Below are 14,697 nucleotides of genomic sequence, written 5' to 3' on the forward strand. Positions count from 1 at the left end.
ATCAGTGTGATTTCAGCTATGCTTTTAATTATGAATGATATTGATTTCTTCACAACCATGAGTGGCTAAAACCCATGGCTAGGGTTGTGAAAATCCTTCCAGATTAACGAAGTAGGGGAAGTGTTGTTGTTGTTCTGTACCGATACCCATGCATGCATTGCTTTATATTTATTATAATTGTTTTCTTAATGGGTGCACATTTTAGGATCCCGTCTAAATATTACTTAAAGAGGATTAGTGACCAGGAAAAGATAAAGACAATAATAATTTGGAGTTTAACTGTAAATCCACATTCCTAGGTTATATATAAGGAAGGTGGTTAGATTTCACCAAATAACTAGAGACTCAAAAGATAATAGTTAACTAGGATCAAGATAAGGGTTAGTAAGGCAACATTTCGAGACTCAAAATATATAGGGTGAAATCTTTTTGCTTGTCCAAAAACCTGTAGAAGGTACATAACTTATCAATTCTGCATGCTAAGTATTAGTTTGGTTCAACAAACCACGATAAGTGAAACATCCTGGATCTAGCCTTTGGAAATTTCCTGAGCTTTGAGCTCACTACCCTAGTAACGACTCATTATATAAGTCGTATGGTGTGGGTACAGGTAAAGTGACCTTAGTCATTGGGTGTCCAGTGGATGGTGGTTGAGTTTTTTTTCTTATTTACGACTTGGTGGTATGAGTTATTAGGGGTGTTGATGAGTCGTTAGGATGATCCTCAATGAAATTGGAAACTTAGTGACTTGATTTTTCTTTGAGTACGAGTGGCTTACTAAGGGCAGTGAGGACAGGTTACGAGTGGTAGGGTTGAGTCGTATGTTGTCCAGTGTCCAATCTCTTAGATATGACTAGGCCATACGAGTCATATAGTCATGTAATGAGTGGGATCATGGAGTCATATGGTAGGTAGTGCATGGATGTCGAACGCATTGTCATGGTGATGAATCAATGGTACAAGTCAAATATTGGGGTCACGAGCCACGAGCGGCCTTGTTACAATTATTAAGTTGAGGGAATTCTGGACATTTTCCACTTTAACTCCCTTTGATGCCACAACTTAAAACATCCTTTGGGATATCTTCAAACACTATTCCTAATCAAACACTTTCAAATTCTCTCTCAAACTCTTTGTTTATTTAAAAGCTAGGGTTTCTTCAAGCTAATCAATTAATGCTTTCAAAGTGTGGTTTCTCTCTGTATTCTTTGATGTCTAAGTCATGATCCTTCTCTCTCAATGTTATTTTACAAAAAGCATATATTTTGATATATGATTTTCATGGTATTTTTATGGTTTTTAAATAAAGGTTGGGGTTTTTGTTATTCATGGTTTTGAACATGTGGCTGCATGGGTAGGGTGGTTGACCTTGTTAATGGTAAATTTCTTTAAAATTGTGCCTCTTTGAGTGGTTATAACCCTAACCTTGATTTGTAAACTTGGTTAGAAGTTATGAGAAAGGTGGGAGTTCAAACTAGGGGTGCAATGGATTCCCCAAATTGTTTGCTTTGACGATTACTTTGAATTAATGCATTGCAAGCATAGTAATGGAACGTGGAATGGTTTGGTTTGGTTTTAAATGAAATTTAAAAGGTCTTGGTGACCATGGTTTTGATTTGATGGTTTATATGGCGTAATTGGAATAGACTTACAAACTCAAATTCTGGTATAAAGATACCAATGGTTAATGACTAATTAAAAGACTCCTTGGTAAATAGTTCGGAATGTGTAAATGTTTTAATTGTATAATAATAGGGGTTGTGATAGAAAAAATATAGAAGTTGGAGGTCTTGAATGTACAGATACTGGAAAATCATGTTTGCCAACATAAGGTTTGGTCTTGATGACCTGTGTGCATGGTTCACACTATTAATATATATTTGTATCTTGGAATGACGTTGGGTCGAGGCATTCCCTGGCATTCCTTGATACCTCTAGTTTGTGTAGTTAATATACCCCAGGGTCCTTTTAGTAGGGTGATTTGAACCCATATAGCCTATGGGTGGATGTTTAGGATGGTTGAGCTATGTAACCCAAGTTACAATTTTAAATGTATGCTAAATCTGTTCTCTATCCTGGCACAATATATATGTATACATTTGATTATATATGGTTATCTGGTTTGATTTTAAATGATAGAATTATTTTATATTTATCCTTGAGTTATATGCTAGCGTTCAATCTGCTAACCAACTTCGGGTGTTGTATCCCCACGTGATGCAGCACTACTACCATTCCTCCTACTCAGAGACTTGGATTTGGGGACAACATTGAGTTAGATTGAAATGGTGAGCTTCCAGACTCTGGAAGACTCAATTTCATATTATGGACTTTATTTCATTATTGTCATTTCCTTGGTTTTAGATTTGGCTATTGTCAGGGGCATGTCCCGACCAGACGTTCTTTGATTCTTCTTAAAGGCTTTGTCGGACTACTATGGGCGTGGGCGATTTCAGAATTAATGTTAGCATTGGTATAAGTATTGACATTGAGATTGGTATTAGTTAGATATTGGGTTGGGGCTGCTTGGTTATGGTTATGTACTTACTTTATTGTCTTTAAAATTATATTTTATTTTTCTTGTTATATGTTCGGAATTCATCCGACATGGGGTGTAGCGTGGTTAATAGTTGGGTATTAGGGGTAGTCTCCCATATTGGTTGGACTTGAGATACCCAAAATGACTACGCCCTTGTTCAGGTCAAGTCAGATTGGTATCAAAGACCTAGGTTCATGTTCAATTTGGAGTCTACAAAGTTGTGTCAAGTAGACTCTTTTTTAAGAGTGTGTAGCGCACCACACTCATAAGGAAGAGGCTATGAGGCATTTAGGAATGTTTCTCTTTCTTGCGTTCTATTTTCAAGGTGTAGAGTTTAAGGTCCTAAGATATTCTCTAATTCCCATTTGTTTGCTTTTCAGATCACGCCTCCTAGATGATTTGAAATTCGTGAAAACTCCTTTGTCCCACTCGATGACAATGTTGAAGGGACCTGTCCTACTTATGGGGTCCCAACCCAATTTTAGGGTCCAGATCCTGATTGTCCTTATGGATTTCCACTGGTCCCCTCTAGTCCTTCTCGATCTCCTCAGTATGATGTGACGAATGTTGAGTTTCGTCAAACTATTCATATGTTCGCTCAGTTGGCATCTTCTCAGACTAAGTGTGGTTCTTTTGCTTGACACGACCTGAACTAGGCCTAGTCGTGTCGAGTGCCTCAAGCCCAGGCAAAATCGGAGACACCCCAATACCAAACCATAACCACCCTACACCCAATGTTAGATGAATTTTGATTATATACCATAACAAGATGGAATAATCATAAATCAAATACAGTCAAACGGTGTCAGCCCCTATGCCAATACCAATGCCAAGGATGACACTTATACCGACCCGCCCATGCCAACAAAAAGTAATCTCACAAAGCCTCTATTCATAATAAAAACAACATTTTGTTGGGACATGCCCCCGATCGTAGATAAAAATCAAAGTCTAAGAATAACAAAAGTACATAGAGAAGTCCATAACATGAAATGGAGTCTTCATGAGTATGGAAGCTCACCACATCAATCTGACATAAAGCTGTCCCCGAATATAAGTTACTGAGAAGGAGGAGTAGTATGGCCGGTTCCTGCATCGCGTAGGGATACAACTCCGAAAGATGGGTTAGCAGGTGAGTTCTAGCATGTACTCAGAAGCAAGGATAAAATAATGCCAATATTTAAAACCAAGTAAATAACCATATTAAATCATATCAATACATATTTATATAATAAATGCCGGGAAAGGGAACCGAGTTTAGCATGTATTTAAAATCTTTAACCTAGGTTTGTTTAGCTTTACCGTCATAATCCACCCACAGGATATATGGGTTAAGTGTTACCCCCTGATCAGGCCCCAGTGCGTGTATCCACAAGAACCGGAGATATCACAAGGTTCGGGTATTCCCGTGTGCCCTTCACCCTCCGTGATAAACTTATACAAGTGTGAACTTAGGGGATTCCTATGTACCCCACAAGTATAAGGTCACCATGACCAACCCTCATGTCGGCACACAGGATTTTCCAGTGTCCGTCCATTAGACTTACACCTTCATGGTAAGCCATCACAAACAGCTATTACTGCCTAATTAAAACCATTAGCATATAGCCAACCAACCAATTCCTGAAGTTATTAACCAAGGTTTTATTAAGTGGTATCATCATAATGACTATAGCTTGCAAGCAATGTCATTAGCCAACACTTATAGCATTCTCGTGTACCCCACATGACTTTTAATTTACTAAAACCATGGCCACCAAGACCTTACCAAATCATTTAAAACCAACCAAACCAATTTTAGTTCCATTACCATATTATGCAATGCAATAGTTTACATAAAAGTCAAACTATGTGACAAAACAATTCTTATAGGAATTTCAACAAACATGTTGAGGGAATATAATTTCCAAAACCAAAACTAAGTACCAATTGACCATTCCCATGAAACCACATGTTCAATTCTACAATTTTAACATGAAAACCATAAGGAAAACATGGAAAAATAATATTCACCCATTAACAACCAAAACCCCCAACATATAGGTCAAAACCAACCAATACCCAAAATTAAACCATAAAAATCATGCATTAGGACATGAATTTAGTTGAACTAACAATAAGGGAGGAGTAACATGCCTTAGTACCATTGACTACATAGAGAAACCACCTTTGAGAGCCTTAATTGACCAGCTTGAAGGAAACCCTAGCCTCTTCTTAACCCAAGATCTTAAGAGAGATTTGAGAGTGTTTAAAGTATTTTTGATTGAGAATAATAGGGTAAATGAAGTCCCTAAAGTGTAAAAATTATTGCAGGTGTGTACGACTCCTCCACTCAACTCATACACACAACATACAAAAATCACACACTTTCCACCATACGACTCTCTTTTCCCAAAGCGTGCCTATGCTATACGACTAGTACCTTCAAACTGTATCCAAGACAAAATCCAAAGGGTTGGACACTGGACAACATACGAATTGGACTATACCACTCGTTCTATCTCCGTACAACTCGTATGAAGTCTAGTCATACCTAGAACTGTACATGATTAAGAACATATTTATGAAAATACGACTTGGGCCCCCCTAGGTCGTACCTATATTGTACGACTAGTAAGCCTAAATTGTATGATGTCCAGAGAGTTTAAAACTCAGGAAATCTTGAAAGATCAAAACCCATGGTGTTTAAATTCTCCCCTACTTGGATCATTCATCCTCGAATGATGGGACAAGGCACGAATAGCTTGATTTAAACCCCAATCACCCCCTACTCCAACCTTTAACCAAGTTAGAAAACAAAGAGGTAATAGAGAACACATACCTTCTTCACAAATTTCCCAAGCAGAAAATAGGAACGAATACTCGGACTTCATATCCTCTTTCACTTCCCAAGTACCCTCTTCAACCTTGTGGTGCATCCATAGAACCTTACCAAGGCTACGTCCTTGGTCTGCAACTAATAAACATGCCAATCCAAGATCTCAATTGTGTACCTCTTCATAAGATAAAGTAATCGAAACACCAGTGTCCTTGATAGGCACGATTTGGGATGGATCACCCACACACTTCCTCAAATTAGAAATGTGGAATACCGAGTGAATATAGCTCAAACTAGAAGGCAACTCCAACTCATATGCAACATTACCAACCCTCCTCAAGACCAACTAAGGACCAACATATTGGGGACTAAGTTTCCCCTTCTTCCCAAATCACATCACTCTCGTCGTGGGAGGCACCTTTAGGAATAACCTATCCCTAACTTCAAACTCTAACTCTCATTGCATCATATTTGCATAGACTTCTGGCTACCTTGGGTAGCCTCAAGTCTATCCCAAATCACCTTCACCTTCTCCATGGCTTCGTGAACTAAATTCGGGCCAAACAACTCCACCTCACAAACCTCGAACCACCCAATAGGAGACCTTCACCTTCTAATATACAAAGCTTCAAACGGAGCCATCCCATTGCTAGAGTGGTAGCTATTATTATAGGCAAACTCCACAAAGCGTAAATTCTCAACTCAACTACCTTCATAGTCAATCACACTAGCATGAAGTACGTCCTCTAACGTTAGAATAGTCCTTTTTGCTTTCCCATCCAACTATGGGTGAAAAGTAGTACAAAGACTCACCTCGTCCTCAAACCTTTATGAAATAACCACCGAAAGTGAAATGTAAACTTCATGCCACGATCATAGATGATAGAAACCGGTACCCAATTAAGATTCACAATATCATGAAGAAACAACCTCATATAATCCTCAGCTGAGAAGTTAATCCTCACTGGCAAAAAGTGAGCTGACTTTGTAATTTTATCCACAATAACCCACACTGAATTTAACTGATTCTAAGATCGAGGAAGAATGATAATGAAATCCATATTGATCACTTCCCGCTTCTACTCTAGCAACTCAGTTTCTTAATACAATCCTCATTCCTAATGTACTCAACTATCACTGTTGATACACCATGCAGTTGGCCACAAAATTGGCCACATCCTTCTTCAAATTGTTCAACCAATACATCTCCTTAAGGTCATGATACATTTTTGTAGAACCAGGATGAAAAAAATAGCATGACTCATACGTCTCATCCAAGATCCTATCTTGCAAACCATTGATGTTGGAAATACATAATCTTCCTTGGTACCGCAAAGTACCATCACCACTAATCTAAAATGCCATCAACTTCTGCCCTCCAACATCACCTGTGATCCTCATCAACATAGGATCTAACACTTGCTTCTCCTTAATTGCAGCACCCAAAGGCGACTGCACCACTTTCTGAACGAATACATTACCAATCTCAAAGTCCAAGAGGTGAATTCCAAGGTTAGACAAATGGTGAATGTCCTTCACCAACTCCCACTTCTCCTTATACACATGACCTAAACTTCCCATGGATAACCTACTAAGAGCATCAGTTACCATATTAGCTTTACCTAAGTGGTAGTGAAGACTTATGTCATAATCTTTGAGCAACTCAAGCTATTTTCTTTGCCTGAGTTTAAGCTCTTTCTGTGTAAACACATAATATAGGATTTTATGATCAGAAAAGATGTCCAGATGCACTCCATACCAATAGTGACACCAGATTTTCAATGCAAACACCATAGCTAATAATTCCAGATCATGAGTTGGATAATTCATGTCATGCACCTTAAAATTTCTGGTAGCATAGGCTATCACCTTTCCAAGCTACATCAGAACACAACCAAGCGCCGCACGGGAGGCATCAAAATAAACCACAAATGCATCAATGCCTTCAGGCAAAGTCAAAACCAAAGCCGAAGTTAGCTTATCCTTCAGCTACTCAAAACTACCCTCACAAGCTTCAGACCACAAGAACATTACCTTCTTCTAAGTCAACATAGTCAATGGGGAAGCTATAGAAGAAAAACTCTCCATAAACCTCCTGTAGTAGCTAACTAAACCTAAAAAGCTCCAAATATCAGTTGGAGTCATGGGTTTTGGCCACTTCTTAACCATTGCACCATTTTGCGGATCCACCATGATCCCTTTACTAGAGATGATATAACCCAAAAAAATGACAGCATTCAACCAGAATTCACATTTTTAAAATTTGGTATATAGTTGCTGCTCCTTTAAGGCCTGCAATACAACATAGAGGTAATCGACGCGATCTACCTCACTCTTAGAGTACACAAAAATATCATCTATAAACAAAATAACAAATAACTCTAGATAAGGATGGAAAACCTTAGTCATCAAATCCATGAATGTTGTCGGGGCATTGGTCAACCTAAAAGACATAACCAGAATCTCAAAATGCCCATATCAGGTATATAAAGTAATTTTAAGGATGTCCACCTCCCTAATATTGAGCTGATGATATCCAGGTCGAAGATCTATTTTAGAGAAAAACTTACCACCCTGCAACTAATCAAACAAATTATCTATCCTCGAAAGAGGGCACTTATTCTTTATCATTATCTTATTCAACTACTGGTAATCAATACACATCCAAAGGGAACCATCCTTCTTATGCATGAATAATACCCATGCACCCTATGGGGACACACTTGAACAGATTGAACCCTTATCTAAGAGATCCTTTAGTTGATCTTAAAGCTCTTTCAGCTTAACTGAACCCATTCTATATGAGGGAATAAAAATTGTACGTGTGTTCGAAATAATATCAATTAAAAAATAAATCTCCCTATCCGAAGGAACACCAAGAAGGTCATCTGGGAAGACCTCAGGAAATTCATTCACTATTAAGAAGTAATGCCAAGAAGGACCCTCTGAGTTAGAATATTTAACCCACACTTAATGATAGATACACCCCTTGGAAATTAATCTCTAAGAATTAAGATATGATATGATCTTCCCCTTAGGATCTAGGGAACCACTCTCACACTCAATGACCAACTCATTAGGGAAATTAAAGACAACCTTATGGGTTCAAAAATCTAGAGATGAATAACATGAGTGCAACCAATCTATCTCCAACGTAGCATCAAAATCCACCATATCTAAATAAAAAAAATCCACCAAAGTTTTTTTACTACCAACAGATCACAGAGTCACCTAATGGGGTAGAAATAGAAAAAGGGTCTAAAATACACTCAGGACCAAAACCAAAATGCACAACAATAAATGGGGTCATATAAGATAGGGTGGACCATAGATCAAGTAAATAGTACACATGATGAGAAAAGAGTCTCAACATACTAGTCATGACATCAGGCGATGCCTTGGCCTCCTGATGAGTAGTGAGAGTATAACAATGATTCTGACCATTGCTGAAGCTAGATGGTGCACCCTTTGGTGCCGGAGTTGAAACTCATGAGGATCAACTCATGAGATAATCCCAAAGCAAACATTCTCATCCAAGCCCCCAAACTAGAAACCAACTCTGGAGCATATCACAATAACTGGTGAAACTTCAAGGTATATTACTTGACCTATATCTTACCTGTTTTAGATTGACAAACTCTTCCATTTTACTTCCCTTAACACCTGAGGAAAGAAGTGGTCCAGGATTGCTTTGGAAAAATCCTCCCATAGAGATGACTCATCACCATCACCCCTTGATTATTCCCTTTACTCTTACCATTGGTACACCATATCTTTAAATTTATAGGTAGAAAACTCTATGCCCTCCACATTTGTGGCATGCGTAACCCAAAAACTCTTTTCAATCTCATCTATAAAAGCTTCAGGATAATCCTTAACCTTAACACCAGTAAGGGTAGGAGGGTTCAACCTTATGGACTGGCCAACCCTTGTGACCTTAGAAGATGGGGTAACAAGAATACAACGCTCATATTAAGTAGCTACCAACTGTGCCAACATATGAATGGACTGACAAAACTTAGTGTTTATTACTTTAGCCTGAGGAGTTTTAAATGTTTTAAAGAGAACCTGTGGAACTCCAGCATAATCTAGAACTGGAACCCTAGACTGGGTATAGATCCCATAAGTACAGCGTGTCCCATTAACATTGTCCCTAACTGGGATAGAGGAGTTTTATAAGCTTTAGATCATCTAGGAATAATGTAAAAAATTAACAAATAGGAATTAGAAGAGATTTCATAAATTAGACTTTTCATCTTGATAACAGAACACAAGAAAGAGAAATATTCCTAAATGCCTTATAGCCTCTCCCCTTTAATGTGGCATGCTAGACACCCTTAAAGAGACTTTACTGAACATGGCTTTGTGGACTCCGAATTGACCATAAACCTAGGGTTCTGATACCTATCTGACATGACCCAAACTAGGGCCTAGTCATGTCAGGTTTCTCAAGCCCAACTAGGCCTAGAGACCACCCCCAATACCCAACTATAACTATCGGACACCCAATATTGGATGAATTCTGATTATACAATATAACTAGATGGAACCATTATAAATCAAATGCTATAAAATTGTGTCAGCCCTAATACCAATGCCAAGGATAACACCAATACCAACATCGCACATGCCAACCCAAAGTAGTCTCACAAAGCCTTTATGCGAAATCAAACAATATCTGGTTGAGGCATGCCCCTGACCATGTATAAAAACAAAAGCCTAAGAAATAACTAAAGTACGTAGTAAAGTTTATAACATAAAATTAAGTCTTTCGGATTATAGAAAATCAATACTTCAATTTGAGACAAAGCTATCCTTAAATCCAAGTTTTTGAGCTGGAGGATTAGTATCATTGATTCCTATATCGCAAAGAGATACAACACCCAAAGATGGGTTAATGGGTGAATGCTAGCATGTACTCAAGAGTAAGAATAAAATAATGCAAATATTTAAAACCAAGTAATTAATCATATGCAATCACATCTGTAAATATATATAAAATCTATGTCGGGAAAGGAAACTGGGTTTAGCATATATTTAAAACCTTTAACCTGGGTTTGGCGTCATAATCCATCAACATTCTATATGGTTCCAGTGTTCCCCCCTGAATGGGCCCCAGTATATGTAGTCATATGAATCGGAGAAATCATAAGGATTGGGGATTCTTGTGTACCCTTCTCCCTCCGTGATTCAAATTTACAAGTGTAAACTTATAGGATTCCCATGTAAACAACAAGTATAAGGTTACCATGACTAACCCTTATGTCGGCAAACATGACTTTACAGTGTCCTTTTTACTATGGTGTTTTATTTGACAACATAGGTTCGGAGGCATGAGATGTAGAGTACCCTTAGTAGTTTAGTCCCAATCAGCAGTAGTAGACATAGAAGTGAGTCCTCTTTATTTGAGGATGATCCTTTTATCATTATTGCATCAGATTTTGTTTATTTTCAGAAGACGGAGTTAGTTAGGGACATATCCCATCAACTCCACGGCTTGGATAGTTTAAAGGCTTTTTGGACAAGTTTATCAGTATTCAGTTTTTAATTTTGAGTATTTTTAGATATTTTGAACCTTATGGAAAGTTTTTGCATTTATTATTTATATTATGCAGTGTCCTGGTACAAATATCAGTTGAGGGTTTACTTGTGGTCCTTCGAAATCATGAGCACCGTGTGACATTTTAGTTCCAGAAAATTAGGTCGTTACAAACTTGGTATCAGATCCTAAGGTTCAACAGTGTCCTAGGGAGTCTGAAAAGATGCATCTAGTAGAGTCTTGTACATGGGTATGTTGCGCGCCATATTTATGTACAAGAGGCTATAAGATGTTTTTAGGAGCAGTTTCCTTTCTTTTAGTATTCATGTCGTGCGAGTGAGCATGAGCTCAAGTTGATCCTCATTCTAATCCATCTCTTTCTTTCATTTACACAGTATGCCTCCTCATAGAGATAGTACCTATAGGGTTAATGACCAGCCACCTCAACCAGTAGATCCTGAGAATAAGAATGTGTCACATACAGAGATTTAGGTAAATCATGGCTCGACTAGAATTATCGTGAAAACTGACATAGGCTCTAGACAACAGCTAAATTATCTAGTATAAATACCTCCAGGACTTGATAACATAAAATTAAAACATAACCATTCTTGAATAATCAAGACCATGAACAATCATTCATTATCACAATCACTAAGACATTACTTCAAGCATTTAGGAATCCTAAACATGTAATAACATAGGGGGACATGCTATTGGATCATACTCCATTCAACAAGGCCTTGCATCAAGCCCTTCACACATATTTAAGTCTTGGCATGTACCGGAGAACACATAATTGGAGAACTTTATTCTATCATGTTACAATTCATTCATCAAACACATACCATGTATTAAATGCTTCGCATGTATCAAAGAGCACATAATTGGAGAATTTCATGCTATCATGCCACAATTCATTCACTAAGGCTTTTCAACAAACACATGGCATGCATGGGCTTACACACAATTGGGGATTTCTAGTCAACATACTATAATGGCTCTAATTCATTCACATAAGCATTTTATCAAGCATATGGGGAGCATGCTTTGCTTATTCAATAATTTCTACACTTAATTGACATGAACACGTCACTTAACAAGCAACTTGAAGAGGGTTTGTCATGAACATCACATGAATATCACATACTAGGGTCAAAGCTTGAAAAACATGCAAACAAACATGAATCAAAACTAAATAATAGCATGAACACCAATTTCAACTCACATGGATCATGAAAACTCATAAACATAACAGATTTGAAATTTAGAAAAGGGTTCTTGAGCTACTTGGATGAAAGGTACCCAAGAATCAATATTTGCATACCTTAGAGAAGCTCTTTCTTGAAAGCTCTTGGAGAGATTCTTGATTTCTTGATTTCTCTTAAAGAAGAAGGAAGGGTTTTGATTTTGTAAAAATCCTAGCTCTTGTTCTTGAAGAGAATTGAGAGAAAACAATGATATTTTGGGTGAAATGAGGCTAAATCCAATGTTAAGGAGTACATATAGGGGTTGGAAAAAGACCCTTTTCACCCTTGAAATTAAACTGAAAAATCTCGATTTTACATGCTAGTGCGACGCGCCATAATTATGCTACCTCACTAGAAATTAGACAATTGAGAAACTACTTGATGGCGTGATGCGATGGATATCTCGTTGCCAACTTGATTGCAAATTGAAAAGGCACTGCGACATAGTGGAATCGTGTTGGTGCACTAAAAATTAAGAATTCTAAAACTAAGCCTTGGCGCGATGCACCATAATTGTGAAAGCTCACTGTATTTTGATGATTTCCATTTTGGCTGGCTCCGTGATGTGCTAAAGTGCCAAGTGGCACACTATCTCACTAAAATGGCTCTAACTCTTCGCCCGAGTGTCAGATTTAGGTAAATTTAGTATCGACGGTTTATATATTAGGGACATTCTACATGGTTTAAAATACTTCTCACTTGGGAAAACACTTTTCAACCTTTTAATATCGGATTAACACTTTACTGAACATTCTCTAAGGCTCAAACTATGAGAGAATTTTGTGGGGTCTTACAGATTCTATTTTGGATACGGCTAGATAATACAAGTTGTATGGTCTTGTAATGAGTGGGATCATGGAGTCTTATAGTGGTCAATATATGGGTTTCCAACTTACCATCGTGGTGATGAGACAAGGGTACAATTTATTTGTTGTTGTCATGAGTCAAGGGGTCGACTCGTAACCACATGCGACCTTTTTATAGTTTTTAAGTTGAGGGCATTCTAGACATTTCCCACTTTAACTCCCTTTGATGCCATAACTTAAAACATCCTTTAGGACTTTTTTAACACATTATTCCCAATCAAACACTCTTAATTCTCTATCAAACTCTCTATTCAAGAAAAATTTTGGGTTTATTCAAGCTAATAAATTAAGGCTTTCAAGGGTGGTTTCTCTTTGTATTCCTTGGTGTCTAAGGCATGTTCCTCCTTTCTCATTGTTATTTTGCAAATATCATATGTTTTGATGTATGATTTTTATGGTATTGTTATGGTTTTGAAATAAAGGTTGGGGTTTTTGGATGTTCATGGTTTTAAACATTTGTTTGCATAGGTAGGGTGGTTAAACTTGTTAATGGTAAATTTCTTTAAAATTGTGGATTTTTCAATGGTTATAACCCCAACCTTGATTTGTAAACCTGGTTAGTAGTTACGATAAAGGTGGGAATTTTAACTAGGGGTACAATAGAATCCCCAAAGTGTTTGGTTTTACTATTAATTTTAATTAATGCATCGTATAAATGGTAATGGAATATGAAATGGTTTGGTTTGGTTTTAAATGACTCTGGAAAGGCCTTGGTGGATATGGTTTTCGTTTAATGGTTTATATGACATAATTAGAATAGACTTGCCAGCTGAAATTTTGGTATGACGATACCAATGGTTAATGCCTAATTAAAAGACTCCTTGGTAAATGGTTGGGAATGTGTAAATATTTTAATTGGGTAATAATAGGGGTTGTGATAGCCAAACCATAAAAGGTAGAGGTCCTGGGGGGATTGATACTGGAAACTCATATTTTCCGACATAAGGTTTGGTTTTGATGACCTGTGTGCATGGCTCACACTATTAATATATATTTGTATCTTGGAATGACATAGAGTCAGGGCATTCTTTGGTCTTCCTTTATACCTCTGGTTCATGCGGCTAACACACACTGAGGCCCTTTCAGTAAGGAGAGTTAAACCCATATAATACTTGGGTGAATGTTTAGGACGGCTGAGCAACACAACTTAGGTTATTGTAAATTTTTTGGTTTTGGTTTTGGCTATGCTCGGGAGCATGTCCCAATCAAATACTCTTTTATTCTTGTTAGAGGCTTTGTCAGACTACTACGGGCATAGACAATGTCGGTATTTGTGTTAGCATTGGTATTGGTATTGGCATTGGGATAGGTATTGGTTTGATATTGGTTTGTGGCTACATGGTTATGATTATAGACTTACTTTATTTCTTTAAACTTATATTGTTTTATCTTGTTATATGTTTGGAATTTATCTGACATGGGGTGTAAGACGAGTAACTATTAGGTATTGGGGATGGTTTCCGATCCTGGTTGGACTTGAGATACCCCACATGACTAGGCCCTAGTTTGGGTCGTGTCAATATTACAAAGTTGAGAAGGTAGGGGGCAAAGAATCCTAGTTTTCACCTACAACTGAACACAACCGAAGTTGATATAGTTACTTGCTCGAGATTACTACACAAAACCCCATTTACTTTTCTTGTTTTGCCCACTGAATACAACTACTGAGATCCATGATTCCACGT

This window comes from Capsicum annuum, chromosome 8 (assembly GCF_002878395.1).
Source record: "Capsicum annuum cultivar UCD-10X-F1 chromosome 8, UCD10Xv1.1, whole genome shotgun sequence".
NCBI classification, from domain to species: domain Eukaryota; kingdom Viridiplantae; phylum Streptophyta; class Magnoliopsida; order Solanales; family Solanaceae; genus Capsicum; species Capsicum annuum.